This window comes from Rhinoraja longicauda, chromosome 20 (genome assembly GCF_053455715.1).
Source record: "Rhinoraja longicauda isolate Sanriku21f chromosome 20, sRhiLon1.1, whole genome shotgun sequence".
In the NCBI taxonomy this organism is placed as follows: domain Eukaryota; kingdom Metazoa; phylum Chordata; class Chondrichthyes; order Rajiformes; family Arhynchobatidae; genus Rhinoraja; species Rhinoraja longicauda.
In genome coordinates, this window is record NC_135972.1 from 11,800,522 (window position 1) to 11,817,098 (window position 16,577).

General features: G+C 47.4%; 1 protein-coding gene across 5 annotated transcripts in view; it reads right to left on the reverse strand.

Moving 5' to 3' along the window:
* LOC144603562 (PDZ domain-containing RING finger protein 4-like) overlaps positions 1-16,577 on the reverse strand; it is a 357,547-nt gene that overhangs the window by 85,827 nt on the left and 255,143 nt on the right. The gene's annotated exons all lie outside the window — the stretch shown is intronic.

Here is a 16,577-nt window from a genome sequence, read left to right on the forward strand (position 1 = left end):
ACCCACGCAGTCACAGGGAGAACGTACCAACTCTGAACAGACAGCATCCATAGTCAGGATGGAACCTGGGTCTCTGGTGCTGTAAAGCAGCAACTCTACCGCTGCACCACTGTGCCACTGATAATCTTATATACTTCCATCAGGTCTCTCCGTAGCCTTCAATGCTCCAATGAAAATAATCCACGTTTGTCCACACTTTCCTTGTAGTGAATATTCTCTAATCCTGGCAACATCCTGATCTCCTTAACAGGATTAATTTATCCCTTGTGCACTATTTTGGCTTCTAGTGTCATACAGCATAGAAACAGGCCCTTCAGCCCAACCCATCCATGCCCACCACGTTGCCCCATCTAAGTTTGATGATACAGATTGAATATAGGCCCACCCAGTCCGCACCGAGCACGATCACACGTACACTCGTTATATCCTAAACACTAGGGGCGATTTACAGAAGCCAATTAACCTACAAACCTGCACATCTTTAGAATGTGGGACGAAACCGGAGCACCCGGAGGAAACCCACACGGTCACAGGGAGAACGTACAAACTCCGTACAGACCGCGCCCACAATCAGGATTGAACCCAGGTCTCTGAAGCTGTAAGACTGTAACTTTACTGCTCTGCCACCCTGCTACCACTAAGCTAATCCCATTTTCCTGCATTTAGCCCAGATCCCTCTAAATCTTTCCTATTCATGTCCAAGTGTCAATTGGCTTCTCCTTAAATGCATTAATGCCGTTGACCTCAACCATGGCAAACCCAAACTTCTCTTTGCATGAGGATGATTCCTACCAGATTAAAAAAAATATCACAAGGTAAATGATCCATCTCGGGCTGATCGAAGGTCTCAACCAATTCAATCAGAGCATAGACAATCCGAGCATCATTGCCCACGGCCCACCACGGGTCTAGAATGGGGGTCGTAGGGGAGGGGCAGACCACAGGTGCCATGGACCGGCACGCAATTATACCTGATGCCTTACTTTCTTGGACCGTGTTTGGATCAGGAGGGATCAGGAGGCTGGATCAGGAGGCTGTTGTTCCATGGGGGAGGGCAATGCTCCGGACCAGGGGCAAATAAAGGGGAACTTGATCAAAGGATTAACCAAATACAGACAGGGTTAAAAGCAGAAACTTCCACGGAGCGCTGTATAAACCGTGCCAAGCTGCTTCAACAATAGACTCACATCACAGCTTCTGACTAGAGCAGCATCACCTTTAATCCTGCTGAGGGCCGCAGCACTAATGACCGTAATGAAACATTCTTGGTATGAGAGCCTATTCATTTATTTTCATTCCTGACGAGTGCCTTCAGAGACTGGTGCTGCAAGCTCGGCTACTTACTATTTCATTCCCGGCCTAATTTATGGTCCCAGTGAAAAATGGATGCGACCCATTTAAAGCAGAACCCTATTGTCTGCCGCAGCTTAACTGACTCATTACAAGCGCATCAATCTTTCATCTGCAATTAAACAATCAAGTCACATGTAAAAGATAGATGCAAATACCGCACTTGAATGTGTCCCTAGCAATACATCTCGGTGAAGAGCAAAAGAGATCAATTAGAGCTAAACCCACCTTCGCAGCCTGGTTCAAATGAAGGTGAGGAAGGGGGAATAAATATTAGAAAACAGAATCTTTTCTACCAGTGGCTTATTTTTGTACCTGGTGGGATCAGAGATTGGAAGATGGATGATTAAGACGAAGGTTTAACCAGTGGAACAGCTGCCCAGGGAAAATGCAACATGCTGCATAACAGCTCTCTCTCTAATTAGGATGTCCTGCAACCAGTGTCCCACAGATACTTTAATTGGCAAAAGGAGATGGCAAGCAGGTACTGGCGTAGCGGTCATTACCGGGTAGTTTGCTGCCATTTAAGGTGCCCTGGCTCGTCAATTCCTCTCGAGCTGGTAATGTCATGCACGCCTCGGTCTGCCCTTGAAGCAATGCCCGAGACGAGTTAAAGGCTTGGGGAATGTCAAAGGAGCTTTCATCCCCGTGTGGGGGGGGGGGGGGGGGGGGGAGAATGATGGGGGGGAAGGAGAGAGAAAGAGAAACAAAAAGAGAACAAAAGAAGCAAAGAGACAAAGAGCGAAAGAGATGGAGACACGGGAATCAGTGTGGAAGATTGCAAGAGAAAGGAAACGATAAACTTGCATTTGAACACCACTTCCACACACAGGGGAACTAGTTTAGTTTAGTTTAGTTTAGTGATACAGCACGGGAACAGGCTCTGTTCACTGAGTCTGCCCCGACCAGTACTCTCGTTCCATGTGATCCCACGTTCGCATACTCCACACAGGGGGCAATTTACAGAAGCCGATTAGCCTACAAACATGCACGTTTTAGGGATGGGGGAGGAACCTGGAGCAAACTCACGCGGTCACAGGGAGAACGTATAAGGTCTGTACAGACAGCACCCATATTCAGAATCGAACCTGGGTCTCTGTTGCTGTAATGCAGTAATTCTACCGCTGCGCCACCCTTTAATGGTGATTAGTCCTGTAACGTGGTGCAGAAGGCCGAGGATCAAATGCTGGCAATTGGAACTAGCAGGTCTAAAAGTGAGCATTAACATGATGGGCTGAAGGGCCTGTGTTGGTGCTGTACGCCTGTGCGATTCTATGAATCTTGCACCCACTTGTGTGGAGTAGTTGCTGCTAACTGAGACGCCTCACACTGTGACCATGATTACATTGACACCATGGTCTGCAGGGATGTGCTGATTTTATTCAGGTCCAGGGCTTTACAACTGCTTTCTGTCAGGCTTTGCATCACAAGGACAACTCTGTGCAGGAGAAGGGTTGGCTTGCCACTCCAAGCTCACACCTGATGCCACCAACATAACCACATTATTTGGATCAGGGAAACATCCTTTCAGATGGTCTAATCTTGAAGAGCAAAAACCACAGAACCTTTTCATGGGAATGCAGCAAACCAAAGTTTCATCGAAGGATAGAATGAAAGGGCGGCACATTGGCACAGCAGGTAGAGCTGCTACCTCATAGCACCAGAGTCCCGGGCTGGATCCTGACTGCGGGTGCTGTCTGTACCGAGTTTGTACGTTCTCCCTGTGACCGTGCGGACTTTGTCAGAGAGCTACGGTTTCCTCCCACACTCCAAAGACGTGCAGGTTTGTAGGTTATTTAGCTTTGGTGAAAACTGTAAATTGTCCCTAGTGTGTAGGATAGTGTGAGCGCACTGGTATCACTGGTGGCCACGGACTCGGTAGGCCGAAGGGCCTGTTTCCACGCTGTATCTCCAAACTAAACCAAAGAACCGGATTCAATCCTGACCTTGGGCACTGTCTGTGTGGAGTTTGCATGTTCTCCCTGTGACCGAGTGGGTTTCCTCCGGTGGCCACATCCCAAAGACGTGCGGGTTTGTAGGTTAATTGGCTTCGGTAAAATTGTCCCAAGTGTGTTGAGAGTGGACAAGAACGTGAGATTACAAAAGAACAAGTGTTCATGGTGATTGATGGTTGGCGTGGACTCGGTGGGTCGAATGGTCTGTTTCCATGCTGTATCTCTAAACTAAACTAAAATACTGCTCACAAGAGTTTGGACAATAAAGATTCACACTGACTGAGCAAGATAGTAACTCTCTTCCGAGCTCGAGTTTGAAGACAAACTTACTGAATGCCTTCTGGAAGCAACTGCTGCAATGGGGCAGTAAACTCTGAAAAGACACCACTGTTCATCTAGGTAGAGTCAAAGAGTAAGAATCTTCAAATGCACACGCCCCCAAATATCTATCCAGGTTCTCCCATAGCCCCTGAGTAGCCCGTCCCACGGGCCATCACCAGTGCTGCCTTTGGACTTCATAGAGATACAGGTGGAAACAAGCCTTTCGGCCCACTGAGTCCGTGCCAACCTGCAATCACCCCGTATACGAGCACTATCCTCTACATTAAGGACTGTTTTACAATTTTACAGAAGCCAATTAACCTACAAACCCGTAGATATTTGGAGTGTGGGAGGAAACTGAAGCATCCGGTGAAAACACACACGGTCACGGGGAGAACGTACAAACTCTGTACAGACAGAACCCGTAGTCAGGATCGAACCCTGGTCTCTGGAACTGTAAGGCAGCAACTCTATCGCTGCGCCACCGTGCCACCCTTCTGTGGTGAGTTGGGTGGCCATTGCGAGCTGGTGAGCACTGCCTAGAGTAATCTCTGATCTTCACAACATGTCTTAACTTTATATCGAAAACTAAAGGGCCTGTCCCACTTTAGGCCATTTTAAGGCTACTGCCAGCGACTAGGCTGTCGCCGACAGTTCGCCGGGTGTTGCGGGCATGATCGTGAGGAGTCTTCCAAGAATCGTAGTGGATCTGCTGAGAAATCATCTGGAGTGAAATTTCTCGGCGACAGCTGGCTTGTCGCCAGGTATCGTTGCTTATTGCGGGCGCTGTCGCATGCTGTCCCCAGGTTTGCTAGGTTCTCTTAGATGCATTTAGAAGCACATTACATTAAAATAAGTAAAGTCATTTCACAATACCATAAAATGCTTGTGTTTAACCAATTTATTTACCATCAGGACATTTGACAGGTAGATTGGAGGCGACAGTTTGACGGTCAAGTAAGTGTGGGAATTTCGCAATGTTTATGGCCATCAGCCATTACATTTAAAGTGGGCTCCCAACCCAGATATGCAACCCAGAAACCAGATATGCATCTCCCATACATTTTCAAAGAATGCCCACACACTTTTCACAAAAATCCACTTTACCACTTTAATTTTTTTTTTAATACCGCTATTATTAAACTGGAAGTAAATCCAGTTTATGCCTTGTTACAGTGATGCTTGTTTTTTAAGTAACCCATACAAGATGTTATAGTTCAAAACTCTCAAGTACTTACTGACTTGTCAGTGATTTCAGCGAAAATTAGGATGCCGGAGAAGCATTGGCAGCGTGGGAATTTCGTGATGTTTCCAAAGACGCTGTAATCTCGACCTGACTCGGCAATGTCGTGGTCATTGTCGTCGAGTAAAAGAAAAGTTCGGCGATCTGCTACGACTTTGACAGTCGCTGGCAATCGCCTTAAAATCGCCTAAAGTGGGACAGGCCCTTAACAACGAACTATCATTCCTGCCTCAGCCATTATGTCACTTGTCATTTACATATCTACACAAATATATCACATTGCCCAGACCCTCACTGAAATGTTAATGCAAATCTCTCGATTTTATTGGTTAAATGTGAAAGGTTAATACTCTCCATCAATTTTAGGAAGATGATACATATAAAAGCTTCAAACTGAGAAAATTACATATTAGATATTACGTACAACACTGCACCATGTAACCCATATATAACAAAATTGTTAGGATCAGAGAAACATCCTTTTGAAGAGTCTAATCTCGTCTTTTTGAAGAGCAAAACACACATAATCTATTGTGTAGAAAGGAACTACAGGATTATAGGAATGTGAGGGGTAACTTTTTCACACAAAGGGTGGTGGGTGTATGGAACGAGCTGCCAGAGGAGGTAGTTGAGGCAGGGACAATCGCTATGTTGAAGAAGCAATTAGACAGGTGCATGGATAGGACAGGGGCCAAACACAGGCAAATGGGACGAGTGTAGATGGGACATGTTGGTTGGTGTGGGCAAGTTGGGCCAAAGGGTCTGTTTCCACACAGTATGACTTTATGACTGCAGATGCTGGTTTATACTGAAGATAGACACAAAGTGCTGGAGAAACTCAGTGGGACAGCAGCATTCCTGGTGGAAAAAGGACGTGTGGAATTTCGGGTCGGACCCCTTCTTCAGACTCTGTCTTCAGTCTCCGCCTGAAGAAAGGTTTCCGACACAGAAACTATTAAAGGGGGAGCAATGGAAGGACAGAAATACTGCCTACAGATGTTCGACGGTAAAGACGCACACCAACTGAGCGAGACAGTGACTGATCCTCTGAAGTTATTAGTGGGTCAAATCCCTATTCCGCAAAATTATCGGAGGAAGGCAGAAGGCTCGGTACGCAGGCAGGTTCTAATCAGCTTGGATTTCTGGCGTGCGTGTAACATTAGAATGGGACCAAATGGCGAGCAGGTGGGCTCCTGTCTCCCTCAAACCATTATGAGCTCAGGAGGTATTGATGAGGCTGCTGAGTCGGTTCATTTCAGTCAAATTGCTATTCTCACAAACCAAGCAATAATACTGAACAGCTCTTGCAAAACAAGGGGTAGGTACACTGCATGAAACACAGCAGCTCAAATAGCATGATTAAAGCTTGCTCATGAGGCCTGTACAAAACGAAAGATCTTTATAGATCAAATTAATTTTAAACAGGCACCCATCCCTTCTCTCATGCCTTCTCGGCTCTGCGCATTAAGACAGCGCAGCAGAACACGCTGACAATTATCATCTATGCAGCAGTGACCACTTAACACATTTCCAGCCTGTCTGCCTGGCAGATGCAACAGTGGAGTCAGAATCCTTACGTGCAACTATAATGCTGGGTTGGGATGTCATTATGGACGTGGCTCTTTGATACGAGGCTAATGAGAGCTCTGGAGCTCCTGTAATGAACTGTTCTTTGCAGGGCAACGTTAAAAAGAAAGACAGGACGGGGACGATTTCAGCAATATTTCTTTTAACAGGGACTGTGGTGGGCCATTTGAATAATGAACTCCAGGAAGAGTGTAAAGGCAAGAGTTGTCCTTACATAAATTATCCCCTCCGTCAGGATGCCACTGCCTTGCAATTCTTTAAAGTTTACCCACCCAGTATCCTTCCTTGAATTTAGAAGGATGAGGGGGGATCTTATTGAAACATATAAGATAATTAGGGGATTGGACACATTAGAGGCAGGAAACATGTTCCCAATGTTGGGGGAGTCCAGAACAAGGGGCCACAGTTTAAGAATAAGGGGTAGGCCATTTAGAACGGAGATGAGGAAGAACTTTTTCAGTCAGAGAGTGGTGAAGGTGTGGAATTCTCTGCCTCAGAAGGCAGTGGAGGCCAGTTCGTTGGATGCTTTCAAGAGAGAGCTGGATAGAGCTCTTAAGGATAGCGGAGTGAGGGGGTATGGGGAGAAGGCAGGAACGGGGTACTGATTGAGAGTGATCAGCCATGATCGCATTGAATGGCGGTGCTGGCTCGAAGGGCTGAATGGCCTACTCCTGCACCTATTGTCTATTGTCTATTGTCTATTGTGAGATGAGAAAGGTTTTTTTCACACAGATAGTGGTGAATCTGTGGAATTCTCTGCCACAGAAGGTAGTTGAGGCCAGTTCATTGGCTATATTTAAGAGGGAGTTAGATGTGGCCCTTGTGGCTAAAGGGATCAGGGGGTATGGAGAGAAGGCAGGTATGGGATACTGAGTTGGATGATCAGCCATGATCATATTGAATGGCGGTGCAGGCTCGAGGGGCCGAATGGCCTACTCCTGCACCTATTTTCTATGTTTCTATGACAGAATAGCGAAAAGATTTTTCCTTCAAGGTGAGCAATTTTCTTTGTTTTGTCAGGAAACAGAGCTGGTGTACAACATCCAGGTAGGAATAGATTGTGTAGGCGCACGGAGTCTCGTCCAGAGTAGGGGAATCGAGGACCAGAGGACATAGGTTTAATGTGAAGGGGTAACCTTTTCACACAAACGGTGGTGGGTGTACGGAATGAGCTGCCAGATGAGGTAGTTGAGTCAGGGACTATCGCAACATTTAAGAAACAATTAGACAGTTACGTAGATTGGACAGGTTTGGAGATATGGACCAAACGCAGGCAGGTTGGACTAGTGTAGCTGGAATATGTTGGCCGGTGTGGGCAAGTTGGCCCAAAGGGCCTGTTTCCGCGCTGTATGACTTGATGACTCTATGAAAGCTGGAGTAACTCAGCGGGCCAGGCAGCATCTCAGGAGTAAATGAATAGGTGACGTTTCGGGTCACCTGTTCCTTTTCTCCAGGGTTGCTGCCTGATCCGCTGAGTTACTCCAGCATTTTGTGTCTATCTTCGGTGTAAACCAGCATCTGCAGTTCCTGCCTACCCATTCAGGGAAAGCTGGTTGCAGGAAGCACGTGGCGTTGGAATTGACTTTCTCCCAGTGGGTAAAGCAAACACAAGCTGCAATCCTCTCTACTCTAACTCACCCGTCTGCGAGAAAGGCAAAATAGAAGATTGTTTCACCCAGAATCTCACCAAATCTGGCATTAAGGATGGGGCTTCAAACCAAACAACTGGACATTATCGGTTATACAGCTGGGGGGAGGATGCAGCACCTTCATTATAGACAATAGACAATAGGTGCAGGAGGAGGCCATTCGGCCCTTCGAGCCAGCACCGCCATTCAATGTATTCATGGCTGATCATTCTCAATCAGTACCCCGTTCCTGCCTTCTCCCCATACCCCGACTCCGCTATCCTTAAGAGCTCTATCCAGCTCTCTCTTGAATGCATTCAGAGAATTGGCCTCCACTGCCTTCTGAGGCAGAGAATTCCACAGATTCACAACTCTCTGACTGAAAAAGTTTTTCCTCATCTCCGTTCTAAATGGCCTACCCCTTATTCTTAAACTGTGGCCCCTTGTTCTGGACTCCCCCAACATTGGGAACATGTTTCCTGCCTCTAACGTGTCCAACCCCTTAATAATCTTATACGTTTCGATAAGATCATTCTGGGACTGCTGGGTGCTGCAGAGTGCATCTTAGATAAGAATGATAACATTTTCCATTCATTAAACCCCGGTTCCTGGCGCTGTAAGGCAGCAACTGTACTGCTGCCCCACCATGCCGCCTGTGACCCATTCTAGTGAAGCTGATGGAGGAACTAAAGTTCAATAACTTCCCTGTTCTCCAAATCTTGTCACGGAAGCTTTTACATCCACCTTGGGGGTGGCACGGTGGCACAGCGGTTGTGTTACAGCCTCTGTTCGATTGGGTTCAATCCTGACTTCGGGTGCTGTTTGTACGGAGTTTGCATGTTCTCCTCGTGACCGCGTGGGTTTTCTCCAGATGCTCTGGTTTCCTCCCACACTCAAAAGAGGTGCAGATTTGTAGGTTAATTGGCTTCGGTAAAGATTGTAAATTGTCCCCCGTGTGTAAGATAGTGTTTGTGTACAGGGTGATCGCTGGTTGGCGTGGACTCGGTGGGCCGAAGGGCCCGTTTCTGCACTGTGTCTCTAAAACTAAACTAAACTAAACTAAATCTACCTAATGATTCACCAGCGTCATGACCACCAGAAAGATAGTACCCACAGTGTGCAGCTCTCCCAGTGCTGCACTGGAGCGACAGCCTACATGTCAGTGTGCACACTTATCATAGGATAGTGCTAGTGTACGGAGTGATCGCTGGTCAGCACGGATTCGGTGGGCTGAAGGGCCTGTTTCCTTTCTCTGGTGAGATTGCTGAAGATGGGAAGAGACAAGATTGGTCTCTCTGCCCCATGTTCTGCACCTGAACGGAAGAATTTGTCCCCTTCCAGGAGGTAGAGCAGCTGATTTCATGCATTGCTCAGACTTTGACTCTCCCACTTGCAGCACAGTGTCTCGTCTGTGTCCACAACGCACATACGGTCCTCACGCAGTATTAACATTACCACAAGGTCACACTCTTGCCGTTCACAGTTTGTGGCTGAAAAGCTGAATTGTTCATCACCAAGGCACATTTTACCAAATTAACTGCAGCGTTTCAGAGGGGCCAAGGTCTTCAGCAGTCAAATGAATCCAACGCCTTCAGAATCAACGTCACTTGTTCAGATGCTGAGCACTAAGCCGTGTCCTCAGCATTTTCAGAGCAGGTGGGGGGCAAGGGAGGTGGGCTAAAGACCTCCTTTTACTTTAACTGGTTTGGGTACGGCACGGCACTGCCTCAATAATTAGATTCAAAGAGTCATGTAGCACAGAAACTGACCCTTGGGCCCAACTCGCCCATGCCGACCGAGATGTCCAACTACTACTATAGAGTCATAAAGTCACATGGCGTGGAAACAGGCCCTTCAGCCCAACTTGCCCACACTCACCAACATGTCACAACTAGTTTTAGTTTAGTTCAGAGATACAGCATGGAAACAGGTCCTTCGGCCCACCGAATCCGCACACTAACACTATCCTATACTAAACTATCCTATAACACTATCCCAGGGGCAATTTTACATTTTATACCAAGCCAATTAACCTACGAATCAGTACGTCTTTGGATTGTGGGAGGAAACCGAAGATCTCGGAGAAAACCCATGCGGTTGTGGGGAGAACGTCCAAACTCCACACAGACAGCACCCATGGCCAGGATAGAACCTGGGTCTCTGGCGCTGTAAGGCCGTGGTTCTACCACTGCACCACCTCTGCCACTGCATTGGTCCATTTTGGTCAGCATTTTTGGGTTGGGCCAAGGGGCCTGTTTCTGTGCTCCGTGACTCTACTCTGGTTCCATGTGCCTGTGTTTGATTCATATCCTCTAAACATCTACTATCCGCGTACTAGTCCCTTGTATACACTCAGAGAGTCGTTAAAGTCGAAAAATATGACCACGGTTATTGTGCAATTTCGAGTTGAGTTCAAACACCTGAAGTGACAACTAGCCTGTCAAACTGCTGCAAGAAACCGATTCAGTAAAGACTGGTCTATTGATTCTGGTCCCAACCCAGAGCACTTCAATCAGACTAATTGAGCACTCTGCTGTATCAAAACTCCCAAAGTGGTTCAAAAAGACAGCAAACCTTCACCTTCTCAAAACAACCCGAAATAGCAAATAAATGACAGCAATGCAAGCGCTGTCAATGTGTTACGAGTGAATTTAAGATATACTTTCAGGAGGCAGGTGCATTATGCCTTTCTCAGCTATGGCACAACATATTTCAGCCCTCTGAAGAAGAAACGTCACCTATCCATGTCTCCCAGGGATGCAGCCTGACCCCATTGAGTTACTCCAGAACTTTGTGTCTTATTTTGTAAACCAGCATCTGCAGTTCCTTGTGTCTACAAGGATTCCAGTTGACTAAGACCATGAGGTAAGATGCTCCTAGTAGGCAGGCGCTAGGGTCAGTTTTAGATATCACACCAAGTCTGCAAAGGTTTGTTAACCCTATCTGTGGTGATCTCAACCAAGGGAATGGTGAGGAAATTGCACTATCTTCATGCAGAATCGAAAATGAATGAGACATTCTTGATCCTGTCTCCAATCCAAGCTGAGAGAGAGTATGAGCCTGGCTTAATAATGCTTCTGATACAGGTCTACCACCCATTTTCTGGTACCTGGTGGTCTAGAACCTCCTTTAATCCGGACAAAATTACGAGAACGCAGTTGAAATCCCCCGGATTTCCCCAATACTGCAAATAAGAACTTCATTGTTCTATCTGGGACATATGACAATAAAACACCCTTGACTCTTGAAGGGCGGCACGGTAGCGCAGCGGTAGAGTTGCTGCTTTACAGCGAATGCAGCGCCGGAGACTCAGGTTCGATCCTGACTACGGGTGCTGCACTGTAAGGAGTTTGTACGTTCTCCCCGTGACCTGCGTGGGTTTTCTCCGAGATCTTCGGTTTCCTCCCACACTCCAAAGACGTACAGGTATGTAGGTTAATTGGCTGGGTAAATGTAAAAAATTGTCCCTAGTGGGTGTAGGATAGTGTTAATGTGCGGGGATCGCTGGGCGGCACGGACTTGGAGGGCCGAAAAGGCCTGTTTCCGGCTGTATAGATATGATATGATATGATAAAATGTGGCACCTAGGCTGGGTGAGGAATCTGGTGTCGATCTCATCGGGACCTCTGTGGCTGATTGTTGGTCCGGATTTGCCCCCTGCGGCCGGTTCTCTGGAACACCGGCCCGGCCGGAGGCAGCGGATCCATTCCCATTGCCAACTTCTGAGGCCGACATACTTTGTGTGCAGGCCCCCCCCCAAACGTATAAGATTATTAAGGGGTTGGACACGTTAGAGGCAGGAAACATGTTCCCAATGTTGGGGGAGTCCAGAACCAGGGGCCACAGTTTAAGAATAAGGGGTAGGCCATTTAGAACTGAGATGAGGAAAAACTTTTTCAGTCAGAGAGTTGTGAATCTGTGGAATTCTCTGCCTCAGAAGGCAGTGGAGGCCAGGTCTCTGAATGCATTCAAGAGAGAGCTAGATAGAGCTCTTAAGGATAGCGGAGTCAGGGGGTATGGGGAGAAGGCAGGAACGGGGTACTGATTGAGAATGATCAGCCATGATCACATTGAATAGCGGTACTGGCTCGAAGGGCCGAATGGCCTCCTCCTGCACCTATTGTCTATTGTCATGCAAGATCCTCTGTACATTTAATTTACATTAGACATTTGTTTTATTTAAGTTGCTAGCAGTCCACGGTGCTGTAGACACATAGGAGGGGTATAATTAGTGGGTCAGAGGTGTATTGTTGTGTCATTATCAAGTGACCTCTGTTGGTTTAGCAAAATGGATAATCTGGCAAGACTCTGGAACCAAGGGTGCGGGAAGATTGGTGGAGGACCTGTACATACTGTGCATGCTTACACGTCAGCAAGGGCGACCCAGCTGTTGCACCTTCATGGGGCAAGTGCGTTGTACGATCGGAGCCCAGAACTGTAAGCACTTCCCAGGACAGAAAGAGGAAGTTTAAAGTTTGCCTACAAAGAAAGATGCATTCCCCTTGGCTGCTCCAGAGGATTCTTACGGTCTAGACTGCAGCAAAGCCAAGGTCGGCTGGGGACTCTCTGCAAACCCAGCCTATCAGAGCCTCGCTGGATGTCTGCTTATCTTTGTACATGGTGATACTTCGGCTAAATGGGAAAACCAAGCCAAGCATTCCAGTTGCCACTTATCTTTCTGCCGTCTGAAATGTCTCTCGTCAGCTATCAGTGGCAGACGAACACTTCCTAAACAGGTGTGTGATTCCCCCCACTGGGAGAAGGGCTTTCTTGCGGTGTAATGCAAATGACTGCATTTATCAAGGCGGCTTTTGTTGGTTCATTCATTGTGCTCCTTATCTCGCCTCACCAAAAGCCTGCTGGGTGCTGGGGAGGTGTGTTCACCGCGGCATTAGCCACTGTCGAGCGGACCCTTATCAGGCCGAGCAGAGTGCGGAGTCCCACGCATCTCCCATTGTCATCCAGGCCCATTGTGGGCAATGGGCTCTTTGTTCTGATTCACGGCCAGTTCCTTCTAAGCAAAAGAAACCTGGGCTGTGGGGCATCTCCCACCTTGGGAGGGGGGGGGGGAAGCCGGTGCTGATGAGGAAAAGGGACACTCGGGTGCTTTGCCACCTTTATTTCTTGTGCTGTCATTCCAGAGGAAGAAGGGAGGAGGGGGTAGGGAGCAGGGAAGAGGGGGGGGGGGAGAAGAGTGAGCCAGACGATTCCCATTGCGTAACCGGGAGGCTTTGAAATGTCAGCGCCGATATCTCGACAGGCCAGGGTGACTGATGATGGGAAGCGAGAGGAGTGGATGATGAATAGGAGGGGAAAACACAAAATTCAAAGAAACCAGAGGCAGGCCACCACGGTGGGTAGCCACAGGAAAGGCACTGCAGTGGCTGTGTGCAGGAACACTAATTGAATTAATCTAAAGGAATTATTTCCTTTAATTCCTCATTTCACATCGAAAGCCAGCTTTTAATTACTGGGCAGTTAAATCCACTTAACCCGAGGAAAACAAAGGATTCATTACGGCAGCTAATTCAGAAGGAATAACGTGAGCTGTGAATACGTTCAAGTTCCCTGGTCCTCCTGTCCAAAGGAGATGCGTATTAACTCTGTGGGATGGAGTGCTCCGCAGGCCCAGGTTTAATGTTTTGGTGCCTGGAGCTGGTCATGGGTGAACAAGAGTCAAGAGTGTTTTATTGTCACATGTATCGAAACAGAATAAAGTGGTGAACCCTGGCCACTCCCTCTTCTCCCCTCTCCCATCGGGCAAAAGGTACAGAAGCGTGAGAACGCACACCTCCAGATTCAGGGACAGTTTCTTCCCAGGCAACTAAATCATCCTACCACAACCAGAGAGCAGTCCTGAACTACTATCTACCTCATTGGTGACCCTCGGACTTTACTGGCTTTACCTTGCACTAAACGTTATTCCCTTATCATGTGTCGGTACACTGTAAATGGCTCGATTGTGATCATGTATTGGTCTTTCCGCTGACTGGTTAGCAGGCAGCAAAAGTTGTTTGCTGTACCTCGGTACACGTGATAGTAAACAAAACTAAACTAAACCCTGCCCAGTCCATCATGGGTATTGGCCTCTCTCTCCACCATTGAAGGGATCTGCAGGAGTTGCTGCCTCAAAAAGGCAGCCAACATCATCAGAGACCCGCACCACCCTGGCCACGTTCTGCTTTCACTCCTGCCGTCGGGAAGGAGGTACAGGAGCCTGAAAACTGTAACGTTCAGGTTCAGGAACAGCTTCTTCCCCTGAAAACGCGGTACCTCATGGTGAGGGTGAGGCGGGTGATCTCCACCTCATTACGACTTGTACACCGATCGGCGGCACGGGCTCAGGAACCCTGGCATGGCCGGAGCCGGCAAACCTGTCCCTTAGCCAACTTCTCAGGCCGACTTTGTGGGCCGGTATCTCAGCTCCACGGCGGCCTAGGCAGAACGTTCCGGTAGCGTTGAACTCCTCTTGGAGGCTGTAACCTCTGTTGGTTTGGCTAAACAGTGTGTGTGCGTGTGTGCGTGCGTGTGCGTGCGTGCGTGCGTGTATATCCATATATATATATTCACAAAATGCTGGAGTAACTCAGCAGGTCCGGCAGCATCTCGGGAGAGAAGGAATGGGTGACGTCTCGGGTCGAGACCCTTCTTCAGACTGAAGTTATCTTCAGACTGAAGTTCATCTGCAGTTATTTTCTTATACTCCATATACACATTTAATAGCCTGATGGTTACAGGGAAGAGGAAATCCATGTGTAAATGGATGGGTTGATGGTCACCACAGACTCAGTGGGCTGAAGGGCCTGTCTCCATGTTGTGTCTCCCACTGAGCCTTAGACTCTATGACACTACCATACAGTGACATTCTCCCTGTCTTCTTTTCTATAACTATCCCTGCAATAAAAAGACAAGACTGCTTTCGAAAGTACATGAGCTCCTTCTCCATTCCGGCTATTTTTAATTGAGGCAGGAATTAATTTCTAATTACAATTTAAATAAATTAGCTGGTGTGGGTTAGGATTGTGATGGGGGGGAGGGCAAGGGGGAGTTAAGGAGAGAAGATTGTGAAATTGGTGGAAAAAAAATTAAGGAATGCTTTTTGAAAGAATGAAAACCTCTCTGCTGAAAGGCACAGTGATTAGTACCATTTCAAAGTTCAATTGCTTTGATGTAGAGGCAAAAAGGCTTTTTGAAGCAGGATTCATCACCACTGCATGAGGATGTAATGAAGTGGAACTAAGATCACACACGCTATTGCCGATCTAGAAGATAGACATTAGCAGATTTAGCTTTTTTTTTCCCCCCAGATAATTTTTAATTGGTTATGAAGTTTTCTTCAAAAGGCACTGATTTGACTAGCAGCCTCGTTTCTACTTTGCGCTGAACGACTTCCTTCAGAGATCTAAAACAAAGATCAAATGCCGTCAAGGGAGAATGATCATCTTTTAAACAGAACTCAACTGATTGCTGGAGTCAAGGAGTCCCTAAAGGAGTCAGGGAATACGGGAACAGCGCCGGACCAAGGACTGAGGTAGAGAGCTACAAGATTTTAAAGTACTACTTCAACAGGCGCTGCCCGCTAGGGTCAACATCTCTGCACGCCTGACAATGTAGTAAAGTGAAGATAGACACAAAAAGCTGGAGTAACTCTGCGAAGACCCTTCTTCGACCCTTCTTCACTCATTCCTTCTCTCCAGCCGTCCTGTCTGTCCCACTGAGTTACTCCAGCTTCTTGTGTCTATTTTCAGTTTAAACCAGCATCTGCCGTTCCTTCCTACACAATGTTGTAAAGTGACTAGGCAGATATGGTGAGACGATTATCAACAGTATTTTTTTGTTCTTGCTTCACACAGTAAACCATATATAGAGCGTGAATAGGTTAGTCTGATAATGGCAGGTGGTCTGTGCAGTTGGGGCAAAGCTTTTGGTCACACGCTACCATGGAACCCACTACAACCTTTGGTTTCCAAAGGCCTGTAACACCAGCTGCTCGGGCATTGATCGGGCCACATACAGACTGGATCTGCAACTGGGCATGGCACCCTTGATGCATTGTTGTATGTGTCCACTTCCAGCGATGATCTGATGCACAGCGTTTATGCTTTGGATTCTGGCACGGTTCATCATTCCAGGTCCTCTTGCATGGAACTACACCATGCACAGGAACAAGTCCTTCATCCTCAATCAGCCTTTTATCAAAGCCCAGGGCCCAGGGAGACATCGGTGGCTGGACATTTCAGAGGTTGTAATATCATACGGAATAGGAGTAGAAATAGGCCATTCATCCCATCACGTCTACTCCACCATTCAATCATGGCTGATCTCTCTCTCCCTCCTTACCCCATTCCCCTGCCTTCTCCCCATTACACTTAACACCTGTACTAATCAAGAATCTATCTATCTCTGCCTTAAAAATATCCACTGACGACCTCCACAGCTCTCTGTGGCAAAGAATTCCACAGATTCACCACCCTCTGACTCGGTGCAGCAGAA